This window comes from Triticum dicoccoides, chromosome 4A, assembly GCF_002162155.2.
Source record: "Triticum dicoccoides isolate Atlit2015 ecotype Zavitan chromosome 4A, WEW_v2.0, whole genome shotgun sequence".
NCBI lineage: Eukaryota > Viridiplantae > Streptophyta > Magnoliopsida > Poales > Poaceae > Triticum > Triticum dicoccoides.
In genome coordinates, this window is record NC_041386.1 from 24,580,547 (window position 1) to 24,589,878 (window position 9,332).

Genomic DNA, 9,332 nt, shown 5'->3' on the forward strand with positions numbered 1-9,332 from the left:
GCGGCGAGGAAGGGTAGGGTAGGATCTCAGAGGCGAGCAGAGAGGTGAGAAGCTAGGAGAAGACAGCGAGAGAAGGAAGAGGAGCCTGTGGCTCAGGATATTTCATTTCAAATATTCGATACCTATCCACAACGACACACCTCGCTTATATACTCGCGAGTGACGCCCGCACCCACACGGCCCACGGCCCACACCATTACAAGGCTCACGGCCCGTCACGCACACATTCGAATTCAAACGCTCCCGCGATGACTTTACGCTTTCGCCGCGCCTTCTTTGCGTCTCCCCTGTCTTGCCTGCACCTTTGCCACTTCCATAGTACTGACAATGTGGTGCTGTAGTTTCTCTAGTGGAAACCAATGGGAAGCCCCTTGTCTCAATTCAATCAAAAAGACAAAGGTGAGGTTGATCTTACCACTGAGGCCACACTGGTGTGCTGAAAAGGAAACGCACAGAGCAAAAGGATGCAGAGTATGACCATAATTCTAGCCACGAGGCAGCAGTGAGAAACAGTGAGATGTCCATTCAGGACCTGCAGTAATTTCAGATAACCAATCCTTGGTGTTTTCTCCCATCAACTTGTACACGGCACACAGATTCCATCACCGGATAACCAGGCAAGCATGATCAAAGATAGCAGTAGCAGAGTTGCTGACTCATGACAAGCATGATCAAAGATAGTAGTAGCAGAGTTCCACACAAATCATATACCAAGCCATAAATAAACCATGCGATACGGCTAAGGCATGCACATAACAAAATCCAGGTCCAGCGATAATAGAAAATCAAAGCAAACAAACACACATGCAGAAGAACGGCAAACAAACATACATGGCAGCCGGAAGAAGAGGTCCACAATCTTCTTCAGCTGCACCTTTATTCAGGGATAAATGAACCAGATGTATCGGCTTGAGCTTTGTGTGATGGATAGTGGTTGATCGATTGCTCACGGAGTTGAGGCAGCACTTGCAGATGCAGTTCCAGCTTCATAGCGTTGCAGCTGTCCATTGTACTTCAGTTCAGGATGGTTGGGATGCTCTTTAATTTCTTCTTTGACTGAGTCTATGTCGCAGATGTCACCTTTGAGTAAAAGCTTCTTCAACTTGGGAAGGCGATTAAGTCCAGAAGGAATTTCCATGGAGACAAATGAGCAGACGATCAGCTCAAGCTTAGGAGCTGCCCCAACCTCAAAGGTGATGCTGGTGATGTTGCTGCCCTCGACAACTAGAGACTTGAGGCTCTTAAACTCTCCTACCTTGAACTTGAGTTGGCTCTCGATGTAAGACTTGCGTCGAAGCCTGAGGCAGCGCAAGATGCTAAGCTGGCCAAGGATGCTTAGCGCCTCTTCCCCAAGGCCGGTCTCACTCAGTGTTATCTTAGTGAGTTGATCATGCCCTGCAATCCACAGGTAAAGCCCACCTGTGATGCCGTGGATGTTCAGGCTCTGGAGATTTCTTGGAGGTGACTGGTGAGGGCAATTCGCCCTCGCTTTTCGTCTGCTGGTCCATCTGGATTGACAGGGAGCGGAGGCAACCATACAATTTTTCAACCTGCTGGATCAGAAGTTCCAGTTCTTCTTTCTTACCCTGGAGAATCACCCCAAGCTTTCTGAGACGTAGCAGCTTGCCAACATCAGTCAGATCATCACTGTGGGCAACTTCAACATGGGAGAGCACCTCGAGTTTTTCCATTCTTCGGATGCTCCTGGGAAGGTGCACCGCCGCAAACGACTCTTCGAACCTATCAGTATCAGAGTCGTTGCTTGGAGTCGGAGAGTCTCTCTTCCCAGCAAGCAGATGCTTTAGCATTGGAAGCATAACAGATTTTGTGGCAAGTACCCGTACCGCTGTCTGCCGGATATCCAATGTCTGCAGGCACTGCAACTTCTCAATGTCCTTCGGCAGTTCAACGACATCTGTGTTCCTGAGGCTCAGGTACTTGAGCAGCAGTATCTTGCAAACACTGTTTAGATGCTTCTTCTACAGCCCTTTGCAGCCTCGAAGATCCAGCACCTTCAGAAACTGCCATTGAGCAGATTCAGACAGAGACTCAATGGTAGTTAAGATGCCATGGCCGGATGGATCGGATTCAGAAGGAGATTCTTCCTGTATTGCTACCCCACTGTTGGTGGAGAAGCGGTGAGCTAGCTCAGGCCGTGATGATGTATCGACGAAGCCTACATCTGTAGTGATGAACTCATGAACAACAGGATTCAATGTAAAGCTCTGGATCTTTCCTGCATCACTGATTTCTCCTGGACATATGAACCCTCGAGTGACCAGTGAGTCGAAGATGCGCTCGGCCTGATCATGCAGCGTGCTCGTCCCTGCGCTTCTTTTGGTTATCAGTCCTTCACAGACCCACCTCCTCAGCAGATCAGCTCTCATGGTTGTGTGGCCTTGAGGAAAGATTGAAGGTACATCAAGCAGCTCTTGTGACGACTAGGGAGCTCGTTGTAGCAGACCATAAGCATCGTCTTAGCAGTATTGCTTCTGTTCTCCTCTAGGACACGGCATAGGGTTTCCAGTTCCGCTGTAGCCCTGTGGGGATTGACATAGAGTAGATGAAGGAAGAGCTTCGCTGCAAGGGTGCTGTGGTAGCACTTGGTTAAAACTGCCAATACCGCGGAACCTTCACACTTGGCAAGGCCCAATGCTCTGCCTCTGCCTCTGAAAAAATTCGGACGAGTTTCACACCGGAACTTTTTGGCATAACGAAATCTTGTATCTGTACCGTCATTATAAAAGTGAACTCCGGTCATTATTAGAGCAACACGACTCTGGCTAAAGTCCTTGTTTATTCCAGCGGAAAGATGAACACTCAGAGGTACTGCATTGTATGATGATGTTTCGAGATCGGAACGATCTAGGGAACTGTAGTCCATTGGTTTGTCATCGACACCATCAACAACGATTAGAATGCTTTCGTATGATCTAGGGAACTTGTGTTGTAGTTGTTCTAGTATCTCCTTACATACCTCGTGATATTCTCTGTTGAGCCCTCCATTGTTGACCCAGATCATGTGGTCGAACTTGCTCACCACGTACGGGTGCTCGTACACCTTCCGTGCGATAGCTGTTTTCCCCAAGCCACCCGCTCCTTCAATACAGATCAATCTGTAGTTCCTCATGGCATGCTCTTTTTCCGCGTCGCGATACGGTGCCGGCCAGACATGGTCCGCACAAAGCGGAGCATCCGGAGCAAGGAGCCCAGGACGCCCTTTCTGGCGCCAGGGCCAGCACCTCCGACGTACTGGGCGTAGAGCTCGACGTTGCCCTCGCAGTCGCGGCTGAGGCCAGCCACTTGCTTCATCCACGCCCGGACCTGGCTGTCGCGGTTGTGGGACTCGGCAAGGTGCATGAGCAGGCCGTTCATGCTCTCCATCTCGTCGCTGATGAACTCGACGTCGCCGCGGAGGCCCCCCAGCAGCTGCGCCTCGCTGACAAGGACCGTGGTGAGGCGGCCCAGCAGCGAGTCGATCGCGCCCTGGGCGTCCGTCTTCCTGCTCGACGTGTCGTCTGCTTTGCGTGGAGAATGAAGTGGGAAAACCAAAGGAAATGAACACGCAGTGGGCGCGCGAGTGTAATACTGGATGAGCAATGAGCTCTCCTGGACCAGACGTCTGAACCACGGTAAAACGTTGATTGCTACACATTTACTCAACTGCCAGCGAGCAGCAGCCAACCAGAAATAAGCAACATATGACACACTGGACCTTTTCATCTGTTAAGGTCCGCTGTGTGGTTTGTGTTAGAGTTTAATTAACGTGTGTTAATTATGGGGTAAATCTCCCCTTGTAACTGCCATCTCTCCCACTTTCAAAAAAAAACTGCCATCTGTCCCGAACGGATGCCTCTTCATCGCATCCCTTCTCCTTATATAAATGCCTACAATCATCTAATGAAAGGGATATAGGATTCACTTTTCTCTCAACACGTTATCAGCACGCTCCTAGCCAAGAGCGATTTGGCCGAGAGAAAAAGCAACGGGAATCGGCGTCCTCGACGATCGAAGCACGCAATGCAGCCCTAGCGCCGTCGTCGCCGGCCGCAACAGGCCGTAGCCGCTCCTGGCCGCGTCCGCGCCGCTTCCCGGCCTCCGCGGCCGTGCCGAGCCTGTCCGCGCCGCCGGACTTGCGCCCGCGCTATGCAGCGCCACGCCCGTGGCCACCCAGCGCCTTGCCGCACGGCCCCCGCGCCGCTCACCGGCCTCTACGCCGCGTCCCGGCCTCCGCGGTCAAGCCCGCCCACTCCCGCTCCAGGCTGTGGCCGCGCCCCGCCCGTGGCGCCTGCACCGCGCCACGCCGCACCCCAATCCCGGCCGCCATGCCGAGCCCCGCGCCCGGCCGTGCGCCGCGCTACGCCGGCCGCCCTGCCGCCAGGCCACGCGCCCTCTAGCACGCTCTTGGTCTTCCGAACTGTGGCTGGGCAACGCGGCGGCGCCCTCCGGCGTGGCTCCCCGCAGCGGCGACGGCGACGCGGCCCTCGGCTCGCATCCGCGCAGGCGGCGCCCGAGGAACAGCCCTCGGCTGGCCCTCCGGCGTGGTTCCCTGCAGCGGAGATGACGACTCGCCGGGTTTTCCCGCTCCTCGCTGATGAGACGGCCGCCGGCAGCGGGGATCGGAGGAGCGGTTGCTCCCGAGGTCCCCCCCTGCCTTATCCACTCCAGGCGGTGGGGCTGGGCCGCCTGTAAGGCCGTATGGGCCGGCAGGCCCTTGTGTTCTCGGTCCATTTTAAATCCTGCTGAATTAATCCTATATTTTCTTGATTAATTCGCATTTTGTTCTATTAACAGTGGTTTAACTCTGTTTTAGACACTGTTAATTACAGTACTTAAATTTCAGTATTGTAAATATGTTGAGTACTATGTATTCCATATAATATGTTGATGTAATATATCTCCAAGTTTCTTACATGTTGAGATTAATTACATCTATTATTTGCAATTGAGATTTTCTTTATCTCTTGCAAAGATAAATTCAGTACCTCTGTAGTACTGTTTCTCCGTTGAATACAAGGTATTCCGGAATATTTCTATGATGTATTTATTTCCATGTTAACCACATGTTGAGATTAATACGTCCATTTGCAATTAAGATTTTTAATTTCTTGCAAATACATATGCAAAATTCAAAGTGTCATCCTTAGCAATTTGAGATTCACACCAATGATTTCGAGCCATCTTCTTGAAATCTATTAATTTTGCAACATTGAGATGTATTTATATTACGCAATATGTAATATAAATAAATTACCGGTTTTTCACCGGAGATGATATGTTCTATGTGTTTACCACATTGTCATCCTTCATGAACATGTCACATCGGTCGAGATTGATTTCTCCCGCACAACAAACTTGTAAATTTTTGACAATAACATCTCCCTCATTATATTAGGAAAACACAAGGTAATGAGTTGCATCTACTGCCCATGTGCAGACTACCTCTATTACTATTAGATCTGTATGATCTTCAATGTGTTATGTTGCCACAATTGAGGTTGAGCATTTTCAAGTTATACATTTGAGTCAAATTTTTGCATTTTTATTACAAAACCATGATGGTTTTTAATTTACTTCTTGTAAATTAATTATCTCTGGTTTGCCCCTATAAATAATCGATGGCTAACAATTTGAGGCACATGTCCTGAATGGCCACAACTTACTTTTTTTTAGAAAAGGAAGATGACCCCCGACCTCTGCATCTGGGAGATGTTGGGTTTCGTAGTAATTTCAAAAAATTTCCTACGCTCACGCAAGATCATGGTGATGCATAGCAACGAGAGGGGAGAGTATGATCTACGTACCCTTGTAGATCGACAACGGAAGCGTTTGGTTGATGTAGTCGTACGTCTTCACGGCCCGACCGATCAAGCACCGAAACTACGGCACCTCCGAGTTCTAGCACACGTTCAGCTCGATGACGATCCCCGGACTCTGATCCAGCAAAGTGTCGGGGAAGAGTTCCGTCAGCACGACGGCGTGGTGATGATCTTGATGTACTACCGTCGCAGGGCTTCGCCTAAGCACCGCTACAATATTATCGAGGACTATGGTGGAAGGGGGCACCGCACACGGCTAAGATTATGATCACGTGGATCAACTTGTGTCTCTAGGGGTGCCCCTGCCTCTGTATATAAAGGTTCAAGGGAGGGGGGCCGGCCGGCCAAGGTGTGGCGCGCCAGGAGGAGTCCTACTCCCTCTGGGAGTAGGACTCCCCCCTTTCCTAGTTGGAATAGGATTCGTGGGGTGGGAAAAGAGAGAGAGAGAGAGAAGGAGGGGGGCGCTGGCCCCCCCTCTCTCCTTGTCCTATTCGGACTAGGGGTGAGGGGCACGCGGCCCAGCCCTGGCTGCCTCTTCTCTTCTTCCACTAAGGCCCACTAAGGCCCATATACCTCCCGGGGGGTTCCGGTAACCTCCCGGTACTCCGGTAAAATCCCGATTTCACCCGGAACACTTCCGATATCCAAACATAGGCTTCCAATATATCAATCTTTATGTCTCGACCATTTCGAGACTCCTCGTCATGTCCGTGATCACATCCAGGACTCCAAACAACCTTCGGTACATGAAAATGCATAAACTCATAATATAACTGTCATCGTAACCTTAAGCGTGCGGACCCTACGGGTTCGAGAACAATGTAGACATGACCGAGACACGTCTCCGGTCAATAACCAATAGCGGAACCTGGATGCTCATATTGGCTCCTAAATATTCTACAAAGATCTTTTATCGGTCAGACCGCATAACAACATACGTTGTTCCCTTTGTCATCGGTATGTTACTTGCCCGAGATTCGATCGTCGATATCCTATACCTAGTTCAATCTCGTTACCGGCAAGTCTCTTTACTCGTTCTGTAATACATCATCCCGCAACTAACTCATTAGTTGCAATGCTTGCAAGGCTTAAGTGATGTGCATTACCGAGAGGGCCCAGAGATACCTCTCCGACAATCGGAGTGACAAATCCTAATCTCGAAATACGCCAACCCAACATGTACCTTTGGAGACACCTGTAGAGCTCCTTTATAATCACCCAGTTACATTGTGCAATTGTATTATGTTTCCGGTTAATACAATTCTAGCATGAATAATAAACTTTTATCATGATATAAGGAAATAAATAATAACTTTATTATTGCCTCTAGGGCATATTTCCTTCAGTCTCCCACTTGCACTAGAGTCAATAATCTAGTTCACATCGCCATGTGATTTAACAGCAATAGTTCACATCACCATGTGATTAACACCCATAGTTCATATCGATATGTGATCAATACCCAAAGGGTTTACTAGAGTCAGTAATCTAGTTCACATCGCTATGTGATTAACACCCAAAGAGTACTAAGGTGTGATCATGTTTTGCTTATGAGATAATTTTAGTCAATGGGTCTGTCACATTCAGATCCGTATGTATTTTGCAAATATCTATGTCAACAATGCTCCGCACTGAGCTACTCCAGCTAATTGCTCCCACTTTCAATATGTATCCAGATTGAGACTTAAAGTTATCTAGATCAGTGTCAAAACTTGCATCGACGTAACTCTTTACGATGAACCTTTTGTCACCTCCATAATCGAGAAACATATCCTTATTCCACTAAGGATAATTTTGACCGCTGTCCAGTGATCTACTCCTAGATCACTATTGTACTCCCTTGCCAAAATCAGTGTAGGGTATACAATAGATCTTGTACACAGCATGGCATACTTTATAGAACCTATGGCTGAGGCATAGGGAATGACTTTCATTCTATTTCTATCTTTTGACGTGGTCGGGTTTTGAGTCTTACTCAATTTCACACCTTGCAACACAGGCAAGAACTCTTTCTTTGACTGTTCCATTTTGAACTACTTCAAAATCTTGTCAAGGTATGTACTCACTGAAAAAACTTATCAAGCGTCTTGATCTATCTCTATAGATCTTGATGCTCAATATGTAAGCAGCTTTACCGAGGTCTTTCTTTGAAAAACTCCTTTCAAATATTCCTTTATGCTTTCCAGAAAATTATACATTATTTCCGATCAACAATATGTTGTTCACATATACTTATCAGAAATGTTGTAGTGCTCCCACTCACCTTTTTGTAAATACAGGCTTCACCGTAAGTCTGTATAAAACTATATGCTTTGATCAACTTATTAAAGCGTATATTCCAACTCCGAGATGCTTGCACCAGTCCATAGATGGATCGTTGGAGCTTGCATATTTTGTTAACACTTTTAGGATTGACAAAACCTTCTGGTTGCATCATATACAACTCTTCTTTAAGAAATCCATTAAGGAATGCAGTTTTGTTTATCCATTTGCCAGATTTCATAAAATGCGGCAATTGCTAACATGATTCGACAGACTTAAGCATATATACGAGTGAGAAAATCTCATCGTAGTCAACACCTTGAACTTGTCGAAAACCTTTTGCGACAATTCTAGCTTTGTAGATAGTAACACTACTATCAGCGTCCGTCTTCCTCTTGAAGATCCATTTATTTTCTATGGCTTGACGATCATCGGGCAAATCCATCAAAGTCCATACTTTGTTCTCATACATGGATCATATCTCAGATTTTATGGCCTCAAACCATTTCACGGAATCTGGGCTCATCATCGCTTCCTCATAGTTCGCAAGTTCGTCATGGTCTAGTAACATGACTTCCAGAACAGGATTACCGTACCACTCTGGTGCGGATCTCACTCTGATTTACCTACGAGATTCGGTAGTAACTTGATCTGAAGTTACATGATCATCATCATTGGCTTCCTCACTAATTGATGTAGTAGTCACAGGAACAGATTTCTGTGATGAACTACTTTCCAATAAGGGAGCAGGTACAATTACCTTATCAAGTTTTCTACTTTCCTCCCACTCACTTCTTTCGAGAGAAAACTCCTTCTCTAGAAAGTTTCCGAATTTAGCAACAAAAGTCTTGCCTTCGGATCTGTGATAGAAGGTGTATCCAATAGTTTCCTTTGGATATCCTATGAAGACGCACTTCTCCGATTTAGGTTTGAGCTTATCAAGTTGAAACTTTTTCTCATAAGCATTGCAACCTCAAACTTTAAGAAACAACAGCTTAGGTTTCTTGCTAAACTATAGTTCATACGGTGTCATCTCAAACAGATTTAGATGGTGCCCTATTTAACGTGAATGTAGCTGTCTCTAATGCATAACCCCAAAACAATAGCGGTAAATCTGTAAGAGAAATCATAGATTCGCACCATATCAAATAAAGTACGATTACGATGTTCGAACACACCATTACACTATGGTGTTCGAGGTGGCGTGAGTAGTGAAACTATTTCACATTGTTTTAACTGAAGGCCAAACTC

The 9,332-nt window shown here is 47.2% G+C and overlaps 1 pseudogene; it reads right to left on the bottom strand.

Annotated features, from left to right (window-relative positions):
- Nucleotides 1–706: 706 nt before the first annotated feature.
- Nucleotides 707–3,738, bottom strand: LOC119288580 (annotated as a pseudogene).
- Nucleotides 3,739–9,332: the final 5,594 nt, after the last annotated feature.